Source organism: Bos taurus, chromosome 15 (assembly GCF_002263795.3).
Source record: "Bos taurus isolate L1 Dominette 01449 registration number 42190680 breed Hereford chromosome 15, ARS-UCD2.0, whole genome shotgun sequence".
In the NCBI taxonomy this organism is placed as follows: Eukaryota; Metazoa; Chordata; class Mammalia; order Artiodactyla; family Bovidae; genus Bos; species Bos taurus.
Window position 1 is genome coordinate 76,967,346 of NC_037342.1, and position 16,691 is coordinate 76,984,036.

The 16,691-nt window shown below is 39.5% G+C and overlaps 1 protein-coding gene and 1 pseudogene across 2 annotated transcripts in view; one reads left to right on the forward strand and one right to left on the reverse strand.

Annotated features, from left to right (window-relative positions):
- The window catches only part of CSTPP1 (centriolar satellite-associated tubulin polyglutamylase complex regulator 1), a 210,658-nt gene that overhangs the window by 114,770 nt on the left and 79,197 nt on the right, over positions 1-16,691 (forward strand).
- LOC112441708 (uncharacterized) lies at positions 9,097-9,166 on the reverse strand (annotated as a pseudogene).

Below are 16,691 nucleotides of genomic sequence, written 5' to 3' on the forward strand. Positions count from 1 at the left end.
TATGTCCCTCTCTCAAAAGGAAGAAATATGAGATAGGAGTTCTAGCTGTAATTATAAAAACAAGTTCACTATTTACTGTTTGCTATCAAACAGTAAATTTACGCAGCTTCTCTGGTGGCTTGAATCCACCTCCCAGTGCAGTGACATGGGTTCGATCTCTGGTCCAGGAAGATCCCCAGAAGGAAATGGCAACCCACTCCAGTATTCTTGCCTGGAAAATCCCATGGACAGAGGAGCCTGCTGGGCTATAGCTCATGGGGTCGCAAAAGAGTTGGACGTGACTTAGTGAATACAAAACAACAACAACAAATAATTATTTACATTTTTCTAAAGATACCAGTCAATACTACTAAGCAGGACATAAAAAGGAATGAATTTGAGGCAGTTCTAGTGAGGTAGATGAAACTAGAGCCTGTTATACAGAGTGAAGTTAAGTCAGAAAGAGAAAAACAATATCATATATTAACACATATATGTGGAATCTAGAAAAATGGTACTGATGAGCCTATTTGCAGGGCACCAATAGAGATGCAGACATAGAGAACAGCAGGGGAAGGAGAGGGTGGGATGAACTGAGAGGAGCATTGAAACGTATGTATTACCATGTATGTAAAACAGATTGTTATTGTTCACCCACCAGGTTGGTCCAACTCTTTGTGAGCCCATGGACTGCAGCACGCCAGGGTTCCTGGTCCTCCTTCACTAATTCCTGGAGTTTGCTCAAACTCGTGTCCATTGAGTCGATGATGCCATCCAACCATCTCGTCCTCTTTCAGCCCCTTCTCTTGCCTCAATCTTTCCCAGCAGCAGGGTCTTTTCCAATGAGTTGGCTCTTTGCATTTGGTGGCCAAATTATTGGAGCTTTAGTTTCAGCATCAGTCCTTCCAATGACTATTCAGGGTTGATTTCCTTTAGGATTGACTGGTTTGATCTCCTTGCAGTCCAAGGGACTCTCAAGAGTCTTCTCCAGCACCACAATTCGAAAGTTTCAATTCTTCCATCAGATCAGATCAGTCGCTCAGTCGTGTCCGACTCTTTGCAACCCCGTGAATCCCAGCACGCCAGGCCTCCCTGTCCATCACCAGCTCCCAGAGTTCACTCAGACTCACGTCCATCGAGTCACTGATGCCATCCAGCCATCTCATCCTCTCTCATCCCCTTCTCTTGCCCCCAATCCCTCCCAGCATCAGAGTCTTTTCCAATGAGTCAACTCTTCGCATGAAGTGGCCAAAGGACTGGAGTCTCAGCTTTAGCATCGTTCCTTCCAAAGAAATCCCAGGGCTAATCTCCTTCAGAATGGACTGGTTGGATCTCCTTGCAGTCCAAGGGACTCTCGAGAGTCTTCTCCAACACCACAGTTCAAAAGCATCAATTCTTTGGAGCTCAGCCTTCTTCACAGTCCAACTCTCACATCCATACATGACCACAGGAAAAACCATAGCCTTGACTAGATGAACCTTTGTTGGCAAAGTAATGTCTCTGCTTTTGAATATGCTATCTAGGTTGGTCATAACTTTCCTTCCAAGGAGTAAGCATCTTTTAATTTCATGGCTGCAGTCACCATCTCCAGTGATTTTGGAGCCCCTGAAAAATAAAGTCTGACACTGTTTCCACTGTTTCCCCATCTATTTCCCATGAAGTGATGGGACCAGATGCCATGATCTTCGTTTTCTGAATGTTGAGCTTTAAGCCAATTTTTTCACTCTCCACTTTCACCTTCATCAAGAGACTTTTTAGTTCCTCTTCACTTTCTGCCACAAGGGTGGTGTCATCTGCATATCTGAGGTTATTGATATTTCTCCCAGCAATCTTGATTCCAGCTTGTGCTTCTTCCAGCCCAGCGTTTCTCATGATGTACTCTGCATATAAGTTAAATAAGCAGGGTGACAATATACAGCCTTGACATACTCCTTTTCCTATTTGGAACCAGTCTGTTATTCCATGTCCAGTTCTAACTGTTGCTTCCTGACCTGCATACAAATTTCTCAAGAGCCAGTGGTAATTTGCTGCATCTTGCAGGAAGCTTAGCCCAGTGCTCTGTGACAACCTAGAGGGGTGGGATGGGGTGGGAGAGAGGTTCAACAGGGTGGTGACATTTGTATACCTATGGCTGATTCATGTTGATATATGGCAGAAAGCTACACAAGATTGTATCCTCCACTTAGTGCTTGCTTCCGCAGCACATATACTAAACAATTATCCTCCAATTACAAATAAAATTTTTAAAAAGGAAAAAAGATAATAGCCCTCTAACAAAACTGTATCTTTAGAAGAAGAGGTGATACATTTCCATTGTTCAATTATAAACAGGAATCTTGTGTCACTAAATTTAAGAGGATTTAGGAAAATTTACTTTCTTGTTAAAAAAAAAATACTATTAGGCAGGAGAAAGAAATAAAAGACATAAAAATTTTAAAGAAGGAAAAATTACATTATTTGCAGGCAATACAGCTGCTTACTTGGAAAGCCAAAGACAACCAAACTGAAATCTATTATAAACATTATGAAGGGGACTTCCCTGGTGATTCAGTGGTTTAGAATCTGCCTTCCAACACAGGGGACACAGGTTCAGTCCTTGGTCAGGGAACTAAGATCCCACATGTCCTGGGACAACTAAACCCAAGCACCGCAACTCTGAGCCCACATACTGCAATGAAGATCCTGTGTGCCCCAGCTAAGATCTGATGCAGCCAAATAAATGAACAAACCAAAAAAATTTATGAAGATTCAGCAAGGTGGCTGGACAAAATATACTAAAACCAACCATTTATTTTAAAAATAATAGCCTTTATATAGTCAAACAAGAAGAAAAGTCCCTTCCTCTAGCAAAAGAAGATAAAATACCTAGGAATAAACCAACAAGAATATGCAAGAACTGTATGAAAGAAGCCTTAAAACCTCACTGAAGAACTCAAAAAGAAAACTTGGGCATATGGAAAGGCATACTCTGTTCTTAGAAAGACTTAACCATCATAAAGCTATCAGTTCTCCCTAATTTAATTTATAATTACCATGATCTCAGAAGAATACCAAGAGGATTTAATTTTGTTTGCTTATGTTTTGTGAGACATGCTGATTGTAAAGTTTATACAGGAAAACTAAATAGGCTAGAATAACCAGGACTATCTTGAGAAAGAAAAAGAATAATAGAGTAGTAGCTCCTTCCAGATATTAGAAGCTATTCTAAGGCTATAATAATTCTACTAATAATAACTAAGGCAAAACACTGTGTGCCAGGTACTGTTTTAAGCACTTTTGAGATAATTCATTTAACCCTCACAACAGCCCAAGGAGATTAACTTGCTCAAGCTCACAGAGTTAATGAGTGGCAGAGGTTGAACTTAAACTCGGGGTACTCTGGCTCCAGTGTACATGCTCTTCATAACCATGCCATACAAACATTCATCACTAGAACATGAATAGGTAAGTGAAAAATCAGTGAACCAGATTTTGAAGTCTAGAAATTGACCCAAATATGAAATGGAGTTAACCTGTGTTGGAGAAGGGAGGACATTTAAAATCAATGAGCATAATTGTTCGCCATCTTTTAAAAAGTGAAGTTGGATTCCTTCCTCACACCTTACATGAAAATAAATTTACAGATGGATCAAAAATGTCAGTGTGAAAAAATGAAACCACGGGGCTTCCCTGGTGGCTCAGTGGTAAAGAATCCGCCTGCCAATGCATGAGACATGGGTTCGATCCCTGATATGGGAAGACCCCACGTGCCTCAGAGCAATTAGGCCCATGTGCCACAATTATTAAGCCTGTGCTCTACAGCCTGGGAGCTGTAGTACCGAGCTCACGTGCTGCAACTGCTGAGACCCACGTGCCTAGAGCCTGTGCTCTGCAACAGGGGAAGCCCCCCAGTGAGAAGCCAGCACACCATAAGGAGAGAGGAGCCCCTGCTCTCCACAACTAGAGAGGGCCCTAGCAGCAATGAAGACCCAGCACAGCCCAAAATAAGTAAATTAAAAAATTTTTTAAGTTAAAAGGAATATAACTCTTTTTTTTAAATATTGAATCTATAAACATGCTCAAAGAAACCACAGGAAAATACTTTTATAGTTTAATAGAAGGAAAAGCCTTTCTTAATATGACTGACAAAAAAACCATCAAAGCCATAAAAGATTGGTATATTTCATTAAATTAAAAAGGTAGAAAATCTGCTTGACCAAAAAATTCTGTAAATAAGATAAAAGATTAACAACAAGCAAGGAGAAGTATTTGTAACATATCATAAGTGAAGGGCTAATTTCCTTACATACAGAGTTCCTAAAAATCAATAATAAAAGTTCTAAAAATTCAGTAGAATATTAAATGAAGAAAACAAAATTCACAGCAAAGAATGGTAAAAGTGATTCTTTAAAAAATATTTAATAATAGCTTGATTGAAATATAACTCACATGCCATACAATTATCTTATTTAAAGCATGCAAGTCAATGGTTTTTAGTATATTCACAGAGTTGTGCAACAATTACCACAATCAGTTTTAGAGCATTTTCATCACCCCCTCACCCTCAGAAGAAACCGTAATCAGAAGGAACTCTAATTACTAATTAGCCCTGCTTCCACCAGTCACGGACCTACTTCCAGCCCGAGGCAGCCACTAGTCTACTTTCTGTCTCTGGATTTGCCTGCTCTGGCATTTCATATAGAAGGACCCATACGTATGTGAACTTCTGTGTCTGGTTTCTTTCACTCAGAATAGAATTTTCAAGGTTCATCCATGTTGTTTCGTGTATCATATCCATACTTTAGTTCTTTTTTATGGCCAAATAGTATTTCATTGTATGGGTATACAGTTGATATTTATCTACTCACCCATTGACAGACATTTGGGTTGTTTCTATGGTTTTGGCCATTATGAATAATATGCTGTGAATATTTGTGTGGAAGTTTTTGTGTGAACATAGCTTTCACTGGGCTTCCCAGGTGGCGCTAGTGGTAAAGAACCCTCCTGCCAGTGCAGGAGACATAAGAAAGGTGGGTTCAGTCCCTGGGTCAGGAAAATCCCCTGCAGGAGGGCATGGCAACCCACTCCAGTATTCTTGCCTGGAGAATCGCATGCACAGAAGAGTCTGGCGGGCTACAGTCCACAGGGTCACAGAGTTGGACGCAACTGAAGCAGCTGAGCATGCAAACACACACGATGTCTCTTCTCTTAGATGTATAGCTGGCAGCGGGATGCTGGATCATATGACAACCCTACGTTTCACTTTTTAAGGAACCGTTTGCCTGCCTGTGCGTTTGTGCTAAGTCACCGCAAATCCTGTCCAACTGCTTGCAGCTCTATGGACTGTAGCCCGCTAGGCTCCTCTGTGCATGGGATTCTCCAGGCAAGAATACTGGAGTGGGTTGCCAAGTAGATTGCCATGCCCTCCTCCAGGGGATTTTCCCAACCCAGGGATCAAACCCATGTCTCCTGTGGCTCCCGCGTTGCAGGTGGATTCTTTACTGCTTAGCCACCTGGCAAGACTGCCTGCCTACTAAAGTGGCTACACCATTTTACATTCCCACCAATGTATGAGAGTTGCCATTTCTCCACATTCTTGCCAGCACTTGTCTTTTTCTTTTTTTTTTTAATATAGTTGATGTACTGTATTATGTTAGTTTCTGGTATACTACATACTGATTTGACGTTTGCATCCATTATGAAGTAATTGTCATGGTAAGTCTGGTATCCATTTGGCCCCATACAAAGTTATTATGATATTACTGACCATATTCCTTATGCTGTATGTTACATCCTTGTGGCTTATTTATTTTTTAACTGGAAGTTTGCACGTCTTAATCCCCTTCACCTCTTTTGTCCCCCCACCCATTTGTTCTCTGTGTCTATGAGACTTTTCATTTTGTTTTGTTTGTTAGATTCCAAGTATAAGTGAGATCACATAGTATTTTTTCTTTCTCTGTCTAATTTATTTCACTTAGTGTAAAACTCTCTAGATTCATCAGTGTTCTTTCAGATGGCAAGATTTCTTTTTTATGGCTGAGTAATATTCCATTTGGAGAAGGCAATGGCACCCCACTCCAGTACTCTTGCCTGGAAAATCCCATGGATGGAGGAGCCTGGTGGGCTGCAGTCCATGGGGTCGCTGAGGGTCGGACATGACTTGAGCGACTTCACTTTCACTTTTCACTTTCATGCATTGGAGAAGGAAATGGCAACCCACTCCAGTGTTCTTGCCTGGAGAATCCCAGGGACGGGGGAGCCTGGTGGGCTGCTGTCTCTGGGGTCGCACAGAGTCGGACTCGACTGAAGCGACTTAGCAGCAGGAATATTCCATTACATGTATGTATGCCACATCTTTATCCATTCGTCTATCAGTGGACACAGGTTGCCTCCATATCTTGTCTGTTGTAAATAATGCTGCAGTGAACACATATATTGCTGTGCAGATATGTTTTTGAAATAGCATTTTTGTTTTCTTTGGGTAAATATCTAGAAGAAATTCATGGAGCATATGTTAGTACTGTTTTTAATTTCTTAAGGACCCTCCATACTGTTTCTCATAGTGGTTGCACCAATATGCCATTGCCCCAGTAGTGCGCAAGCAGTCCCTTTTCCCCACATCTGTGTTGTCTTTTTTGATGATAGCCATCCTGACAGGTGTGAGGTGATACCTCATGTGGTTTTTATTTACATTTCTCTGATGATTAGTGATGTTGCACATTTTCATCTGTCGGCCATCTATGTCTTCTTTGGAAAAATGTCTGAGTCTTCTGCCCCTTTTAAATTGGATTATTTGGCGTTTTGCTATTGAGTTGTTTGAGTTCCCCGTACATATTGACTATTAACCCCTTATCAGATACACGACTTACAGATATTTTCTCCCATTATTAGGTTGCCTTTTCTTTCTTCTTCTTCTTTTTTTTTGATCATGCTTTGTGGCATGCAGTATCTGAATTCCACTATCAGGCATCAAACTTGTGCCCCTGCAGTGGAAGCATGGAGTTCGAGTCACCAGGCCAACAGGGAATGCTGCTTTTTCACTCTATTAGTTGTTTCTTTTGCTGTGCAGAAGCTTTTCAGTTTGATATCGCTCTTGTTTATTTTTGCTTTTGTTGCATAAGCTTTTGGTATCATATACCCAGAAAAATTGGTGCCAAGATCAAGATCAAGGATGTTTTCCCTTATGCTTTCTTCTAGGAGAAGAAGAAAGTTTCAGGTCTTACATTAGCCTCCTTTAAACCATTGTGAGTTATTTTTTGTGTGTGGTGTAAAATAGAGGTCCGATTTAATTATTTTGCATTTGAATGTCCAATTTTCCCAGCACCATTTATTGAAGAGACTATTCTTTCTTAGCTATCTTGCCAAATGTTAGTTGACTGAACACGTGGGCTTATTTCTGGGTTCTCGAGTTTGTGCCGTTGCTCTACATGTCTGTTCTGATGCCAGTACCGTACAGTCTTGATTACTTTAGCTTCGTAGTATTGTTTAAAGTCAAGACGTGTCATGCCTCCTGCTTTATTCTTCCTTCTCAGAATTGCTTTAGTTCTTCAGGGTCTTTTGTGGTTTCATATGAATTTTAAGATTTTTTTTCTATTTTTTCTGTGAAAAATGCCATGGGAATTTTGATAAGGATTACATTGAATCTATATATGGCTTCAGGTAGTATGAGCATTTTAACATTATTGATTCTTGCAGTTGGTGAACATAGATATCTTTGCATTTGTTTGTGTCTTCAATTTCTTTGATCAAACTCTTGCAGCTTTCAGTGTACATATCCTTCACTTCCTTGAATGAATTTATTCCTAAGTATTTTATTGTTTTGGATGCTATTGTGAATGGGATTATTTTCTTAATTTCTTTTTCAGGTAGTTTGTTGTTAGTGTATTAAAATGCAACTGATTTTTGTATGTTGGTTTTGTGTCCTATAACTTTACTGGATTTGATTTATTAATTCTAACAGTTTAGGGATTAGATTGGAGTTTTTAAGATTTTCTATATATAAGATCATATCATCTACAAACAGAGATAGTTTTACTTCCTTCTTTCTGATATGGATGCTTTTTATTTCATTTTCTTGCCCTATTGCTCTGGTTAAAAATTGCAGTACTGTGTTGAACAGGATGGTGAGAATAGGCACCCTTGTCTTGTTCCTGATCTTTAGAGGGAGAGCGTTCAACCTTTCACCACTGAATACGGAATAAGCAGTGGATGTGTCCTGTACAGTCTTTATTTGGTTGAGGTACTTTCCTTCTATATCCAATTTGTTCAGTTTTCAATCATGAAAGGAAGATGAATTTTGTGGATATATGTTTTTATTTCTCTTGCATAAATCAGATCAGATCAGATCAGTCGTTCAGTCGTGTCCAACTCTTTGCAACCCCATGAATCCCAGCACGCCAGGCCTCCCTGTCCATCACCAACTCCTGGAGTTCACTCAGACTCACGTCCATCGAGTCAGTGATGCCATCCAGCCATCTCATCCTTTGTCGTCCCCTTCTCCTCCTGCCCCCAGTCCCTCCCAGCATCAGAGTCTTTTCCAATGAGTCAACTCTTCGTATGAGGTGGCCAAAGGACTGGAGTTTCAGCTTTAGCATCATTCCTTCCAAAGAACACCCAGGGCTGATCTCCTTCAGAATGGACTGGTTGGATTTCCTTGCAGTCCAAGGGACTCTCAAGAGTCTTCTCCAACACCACAGTTCAAAAGCATCAATTCTTCGGCACTCAGCCTTCTTCACAGTCCAACTCTCACATCCATACGTGACCACAGGAAAAACCATAGCCTTGACTAGACGAACCTTTGTTGGCAAAGTAATATCTCTGCTTTTGAATATGCTATCTAGGTTGGTCATAACTTTCCTTCCAAGGAGTAAGCGTCTTTTATTCTCTTGCATAAATATCTAAGGGTAAAATCACTAACAAACTGTTTTCCACATTGGTTGTACTGTTTTATACTCCTATCAGCAATGTCTGAAAATTTCAGTTGTTACACATCCTTGCTAATATTTGGTGTTGTCAATCTTTTTTCCCCCAACTTTGAGATATAATTGGCATGTAACATTCTGCAGGTCTAACGTGTACTATGCAATGATTCGATATATGTATATATTGTGAAATGATTACCACAGTACAGTCATTTTTTAAAATATGGAACGTTTCACAAGCTTGTATGTCATCCTTGCACAGGGCCCATGCTAATCTCTCTGTGTGTGCTCTTTCGCTCAGTCATGTCCAATTCTTTGTGACCCCAGGGATGTAGCCAGCCAGGCTCCTCTGTCCATGGAATTTTCCAGGCAAGAATACTGGAATGGGTTGCCATTTCCTACTCTAGGGAATCTTCCTGACTCAAGAATCAAACCCATGTCTCTTGTGTCTCCTGCATTGGCAGGTGGGAAGCTCCAGTTGGCTCAGTGTTGTAAAGAATCTCTGTATTGTGCCAGTTTTAATATATGTTCTTCTGAAGCAAGCAGTCATTTTTTTTAACTTCTTATTTTATATTGGAGTATAGTCGATTAGCAATGCTGTGATAGTTTCAGGTGGACAGCAAAGGACTCAGCCCTATACATACATGTAGCCATTCTTCCCCAAACTCCCCTCGCATTCAGGCAAGCATAGTCTTTAATTTCAGCCTTTCTAATGGGTCTGAAGTAGCCTTTCTAGTATCTTATTGTGGTTTTGATTTGCGTTTTCCTGATGACTAATGATGTTGAACACTTTTTTATTGTTTATTGGCCATTTCCTCTGTGAAATGCCTCTTCACATCTTTTGCCTGTTTTTTATTGGGTTATTTATTATAATCATTAAAACAGTTCTTTATATATTCTGGTTCGCAGTCAGATGTATGTATTATAAATCTCTCTCACTCTTTGGCTTATTTATTTCCTTAATGAAGTCTTTTATAGAGCAGAAGTTTGAAGTCTATTTTCTGAATTTTTTCTTTTATGGTTAGGTCTTTTGGGTCCACTCTAAAAAAATCTTTGCCTTAAATACGTTTACAACACTATTACTCTACATTTTCTTCTAAAAGCTTGAGAAATTTACTTTTACATTTAGATATATAATCCATCTTGAATTAATTTTTGCGTGTGGTTTGAAGTTGAGATCAGGATTTTTTGTTTTGTTTTTTTTCCATATGGATAGCTAGCTGTTTATTTCGCACCACTCTTTGAAAGACTGTACCTTTCCCACTTAATTTTTTTGGTTTGTTTGTAAAAGAAATCCGTTTATACAAGTGTGGGTGTATTTCTGGATTCTGTATTTTGTTTCATTGATCTACTTGTTGAACTTTAGTCTTGATTACAACAGAAAGGTACCGTCTTTAATGTCTCTCAGCAATACTTTATAGTGTTTAATATACAGATCTTATACATTATATTAAATCAATTTATATATTTCAAGTTTTGTGCTACTATTTAAGTAGCATTATTTTTAAAATCTATTTTCCTTACAACTGTTCATTGCAAGAACTTAGAAATATAATTGCTTTTTGTATATTTCTCATATCTTGAGACTTTGCTAAATTCACTTATTAGTTCCATAGCTTTTTTGTAGATTCCTTAGAATCTTCTACATGCAAAATCATGTCATATGCCAATTAGGGGCACTTTTATTTCTTCCTTTCAGGTCTCTGTAGGTTATTTTTCTCTTTCTTTCTTTATTGCCAGAGTAGGACCTCATTATAATGTTGAGCAGAAGTGGTGAGAGCAGATATCTTTGCTTTGTTCCCAATCATGGCAGAAGAGTTATCAGTGTTTCAGATTAAATATGAGGCTTTTTGTCGATGTCCTTTATTATGCTGAGGAAGTTTACTTTTATTCTTAGTTTGCTGAGAATTTTTTAAATTTAATTTAATTGTTTTAATTGAAGGATAATTGCTTTACAGAATTTTGTTGTTTTCTGCCAAATATTAACATGAATCATCCATAGGTATACATATACTGAGAATTTTTATTGTGAATTGGTATTCAATTTTTTATTGTTTTTCTGCATCTATTGAGATAATATATGATTTCCCCTTTATGCTTTTAATGTGAATAAATCTACCTTAGCCATGATTTATTATTATATATACATATATATATATATAATTGGATTCCTTTTACTAACATTTTGTTAATGATTTTCAGCTCTCTGCATAATGTATTTTAGTCTGTAGTTTTCTTTTCTTGTAATATCTGTCTGGTGTGAGTCTCAGGATTATGCTGGTCTCATAAAATGAGTTTGAAAGTATTTCCTCTGTTTTTAATATATCCTTTTTTGGGGGTGGTGGGGGATGGTTCCAATCCAATTTTATTACAAAAACAGGCAGGAGCCCAAGTTTGCTGACCCCTGGAATCTATCAAAATATCTTACTGCTTCTCCTACTAGCTATTAGACATGCTCAAGCCTCTTCCCATCTCGTTGCAGCTTCTCCTTTGTCTTTGGACATGGGATGTCTTTTTTTGATGGGTTCCAGGGTCCTCCTGTTGATGGTTGTTCAACTGCTATGCAATTTCAGTGCTCTCACAGGAGGAGATGAGCGCTCATCCTTCTACTCTGCCATCTTGAACAAATCTCAGTAATATATCTTTTTTAAATGTCTCTTTTTCTAGGAAGACTTTTCTGAACTTTTAAATAAGATTTAATATGCTTCTTATAAGCTCTTTTCCTAACATTTTTCATACATATAAATGTTTACTTAAATTCTGTCTTCCTCATTAGACTGTAAGCTTCATTAGAACATTTTTATGTCTTTCTTATCCCTGGGCTAGCATCTAGCAAAGTGCCTTGTTCAGAGTTCAGTTGGCCCTTGAACAACATGGGTTTGAACTGTGCGAATTCTTTTCAATAAATATATTGGAATTTTTTTTATAGATTTGCAACAATTTGGAAAAGCTCACAGATAAACCGTGTAGCCTAGAAATATCTTAAAAAAAATTAAGTTAGATATGTCATAAATGCCAAATAAATGTAGATGATAGTTTATTTTATCATTTGCTACCATGCATATGTGCTAAATCATTTCAGTCATGTCCAACTCTGTGCAACCCTGTGGACTATATAGCCTGCCAAGCTTCCCTGTCCATAGGATTCTCCAGGCAAGAATACTGGAGTAGGTTGCCATGCCCTCCTCCAGGGGACCCTCCTGACCCGCAGATCAAACCCGTGTCTCATGTCTCCTGCACTGGCTGACAGGTTCTTTACCACTAATGCCACCTGGGAAGCCCAGTTGAATATCACCATGACAAGTGAAAGTGAAAGTCGCTCAGTCGTGACCAGCTCTTTTCAACCCCATGGACTATACAGTCCATGGAATTCTCCAGGCCAGAATACTGGAGTGTGTAGCCTTTCCCTTCTCCAGGGGATCTTCCCAACCCAGGGATCGAACCCAGGTCTCGTGCATTACAGGTGGATTCTTTACCATCTGAGCCACAAGGGAAACCCATAAAAATAGTCAAATAAAAAGTTTATAAAAACTTATGCACATACCTACATAGCATCATTTGTGGTCTAGAGAAATATAAACAAACATAAAGACGCAATATTAAATCATAACTGTATAAAATTAACTCTAGTACTCACTGTATTACTGTAATAATTTTGTAGAGACCCCCTGTTGCTATTGCAGTGAGCTCAAGCATCGTGAGTATCCACTTAGAACGCCATGTGACACTAACTATTTCCACCTGGGCAGTTCATAGCTCCAGTACTGCTTATCACGTTAAAAGTGATCCCCTGCAGATCTCATGTATTTTTCATCACATTTAGTGCAATATTGTAAACCTTGGAAGACACCATTGGACCCATATGAAGAGCCACTTGTGATGCTGGAAGTGCTGCTAAGAAGCAGAGAAAAGTCATGACATGACAAGAAAAAGCTGAATTGCTTGAGATGTACCATAGATTGCAGTCTGCAGCTGTGATTGCCCACCATTTCAAGATAAATGAATCCAATGTAAGGACCATTCTTTAAAAAAAAAAACACTTCTTCTGTGTGAGTCATTGCTGCAGTTAGGTCAGCAGGCGCAGGAACCTTGCACTTTTTGAGAAATATTGAATATTTCTCTTTTTATCTCTTTGAAAATTCAGCTTTCATGTGGGTGTAGACTTACTGTAAGAAAGGCATACTGATAGACTCTAATATGATTTGAGAAAAAGTGAAGTCATTATATGACAACTTAAGGCAAAAGGAAATGGAACGATCTAAAGCTGGAGAATTTAATGCCAGCAAATGGTGGTTTGATAATTTTAGAAAGTTTTGGCTTAAAAAAATGTCAAGATAACAGGAGAAGCAGCTTCTGCCAACCAAGAGGCAGCAGAAAAGTTCCCAGAAGCAATTAAGAAAGTCATTGAGGAGAAAAGATATCTGTCTAGACAGGTTTTTAATGCAGACGAAAGTGCCCTATTCTGGAAAAAAAAGAATGCCATAAAGAACATTTATTAGTAAAGAAGAGAAGTGAGCACCAGAATTTAAGGCAGAAGGAAATAGGCTAACTCTACTGTTTTTTGCAATTTCAGTCAAGTGTATCATCAGGACTACCCTCATCTAGGCTTCGGACCTTGAAGGAAAGAGATAAACACCAGCTCCCAGTCTTTTTAAGTTGTACAGGAAGAAGACCTGGACAACAGGAGTCCTTTTTCTAGATGGGTTTCATCGACATTTTGTCCCTAAATCAGGAAGTACCTTGCCAGTAAGGGACTGCCTCTTAAAGTTCTTTTGATTTCCGACAATGCCTCGACCACCCAGAACCTCATGAATTCAATAATAAAGGCTTCAGAGCGGTCTACTAGCCCCCAAACACACTCTCTAATTCAGGGGATAATAAGGACCTTTAAGGCTCATTACACACAGCACTCTAGGGACAGGATTGTCAACACTATGAAAGAGAACCCCAATAGAGAAAACATCATGAAAGTCTATAAGGATTACACCACTGAAGATGCCATTGTTGCTATAGAAAAAGCCATGAAAGCCATCAAGCCCAAAACAATAAATTCCTGCTGGGGAAAACTGTGTCCAGATGTTGTACATGACTTCACAGGATTTACAACAGAGCCAGTCAAGGAAATCATGAAAGAGATTGTGGGATGAAAAAGAAAAAGTAGGCGGAGGGGTGAAAATTTTAAGATATGGAGAAATTCAGGAACTAATAGACACCAAATGAGAGGAATTAACAGAAGATGGCTTGATGGAGATGAGTGCTTCCTAACTGGTTCCAGGCAATGAAGAAGACGAACACGTAGTGCCAGAAAACGTATTGATATGAGACAGTCTGGCAGAAGGTTCCAGTTATTCGTGATTGCTTCTGACTGCTGCGACGTGGACCCCTCTATGATACAGCCGCTGAAACTAAAGCAAACAGTAAAAGGAGGATGAGTACTATGTAGAAATATTTTCAGAGAAATGAAAAAGCAAAAAAGGTCAGGCAAATTTCTGATATATTTCCGTAAAATTACGCCCAGTGTGCCTGCCTCTCCTGCCTCCCCTTCTACCTCTGCCACCCCTGAGACGACAAGATCAACCCCTCCTCCTCCTCAGCCTGCTCAGTGTGAAGGCCTTTATGATGGTCCACTTCCACTTAATAATGGTGAGCAGCCACCTCATGCGAAGAGTTGACTCACTGGAAAAGACTCTGATGCTGGGAGGGACTGGGGGCAGGAGGAGAAGGGGACGACAGAGGGTGAGATGGCTGGATGGCATCACTGACTCAATGGACGTGAGTCTGGGTGAACTCCGGGAGTTGGTGATGGACAGGGAGGCCTGGCGTGCTGTGATTCATGAGCGACTGAACTGAACTGAACTGAATCATGTTATACAGTTAAACTTAAGTGTTGTGTATGTGGAGGCGGGGTATGTGTGTGTGAAGATCTAGTAGCTGAATAGCAAGAACTGTGTGAGATTTTGTGCTGTTACCATTATCATCACCTAAATATTCATCACATAGAACAGTGTGTGCAACGACGAAGGAGACTATAACAGGTGAGAAGACAGCCTTCAGAACAGGAGAAAATAATAGCAAATGAAGCAACTGACAAGGAATTAATCTCAAAAATATACAAGCAACTCCTGCAGCTCAATTCCAGAAAAATAAGCAACCCGATCAAGAAAGGGGCCAAAGAACTAAACAGACATTTCTCCAAAGAAGACATACAGATGGCTAACAAACACCAGAAAAGATGCTCAACATCACTCATTATCAGAGAAATGCAAGTCAAAACCACAATGAGGTACCATCTCACACCAGTCAGAATGGCTGCTGTCAAAAAGTCTACAAGCAATAAATGCTGGAGAGGGTGCAGAGAAAAAAGAACCCTCTTACACTGTTGGTGGGAATGCAAACTAGTACAGCCACTATGGAGAACAGTGTGGAGATTCCTTAAAGAACTGGAAATAGAACTGCCATACAACCCAGCAATCCCGCTGCTGGGCGTACACACCAAGGAAACCAGAATTGAAAGAGACATGCGTACCCCAATGTTCATCACAGCACTGTTTATAATAGCCAGGACATGGAAGCAACCTAGATGTCCATCAGCAGATGAATGGATAAGAAAGCTGTGGTACATATACACAATGGAATATTACTCAGCTATTTAAAAAGAATGCATTTGAATCAGTTCTAATGAGGTGGATGAAACTGGAGCCTATTATGCAGAGCGAAGTAAGTCAGAAAGAAAAACACCAATACAGTATATTAACGCATATATATGGAATTTAGAAAGATGGTAACGATGACCCTGTATGCGAGACAGTGAAAGAGACACAGATGTAAAGAACAGACTTTTGGACTTTGTGGGAGAAGGTGAGGGTGGGATGATTTGAGCGAATAACATTGAAACATGTGTATTATCATATGTGAAATAGATTGCCAGTCCAGGTTTGATGCATGAGACAGGGTGCTCAGGGCTGGTGCACTGGGATGACCCTGAGGGATGGGATGGGGAGGGAGGTGGGAGGGGGGTTCAGGATGGGGAACACATGTACACCCATGGCTGATTCATGTGAATGCGTGGCAAAAACCACCACAATATTGTAAAGTAATTAGCCTCCACTTAAAATAAATGAAAAAAAGAAAAAAAAGATCTCTAAGTTCTGCAAAGTTCTTACTCTTTACAGGAAAGTATTGAACTTTTTTCCAATTAAAAATTAGAAAATACATTTTTCCTTTTTGTTAGAGATTCCCTTGAATCATATAATAAAATAAAGGTTAAAAGAATGTAAAAAAAAAACAAAACTGTGTGCAAGACTGGTATTGAGGCCGATAGCCTGTCCTTATACAGGCCTAGAGTGATATTTAATACAAAATTAACAATCTGTTAGTCTTCTTCCTAGTTTACTAAAACTTTGCTTTCAAAGAATTACATTACCATACAGCCTGCTTCTCTTTCTTATAATTGGAGAAACTTTGTTTTATCCTGTCATCACAAGTAAGTGGGTTTTTTTAATGTAGCAATATTTCCAGTACTGAATGAATATGACTGTAATATTGTATGCCATAAAATTTTTATAATGATTCATTCATTTGTACATAGGTTAGGCTGTTGGAAGGACTGATGCTGAAGCTGAAACTCCAGTACTTTGGCCACCTCATGCGAAGAGTTGACTCATTGGAAAAGACCCAGATGCTGGGAGGGATTGGGGGCAGGAGGAGAAGGGGACGACAGAGGATGAGATGGCTGGATGGCATCACCGACTCAATGGACATGAGTTTGGGTGAACTCCAGGAGTTGGTGACGGACAGGGAGGCCTGGCGTGC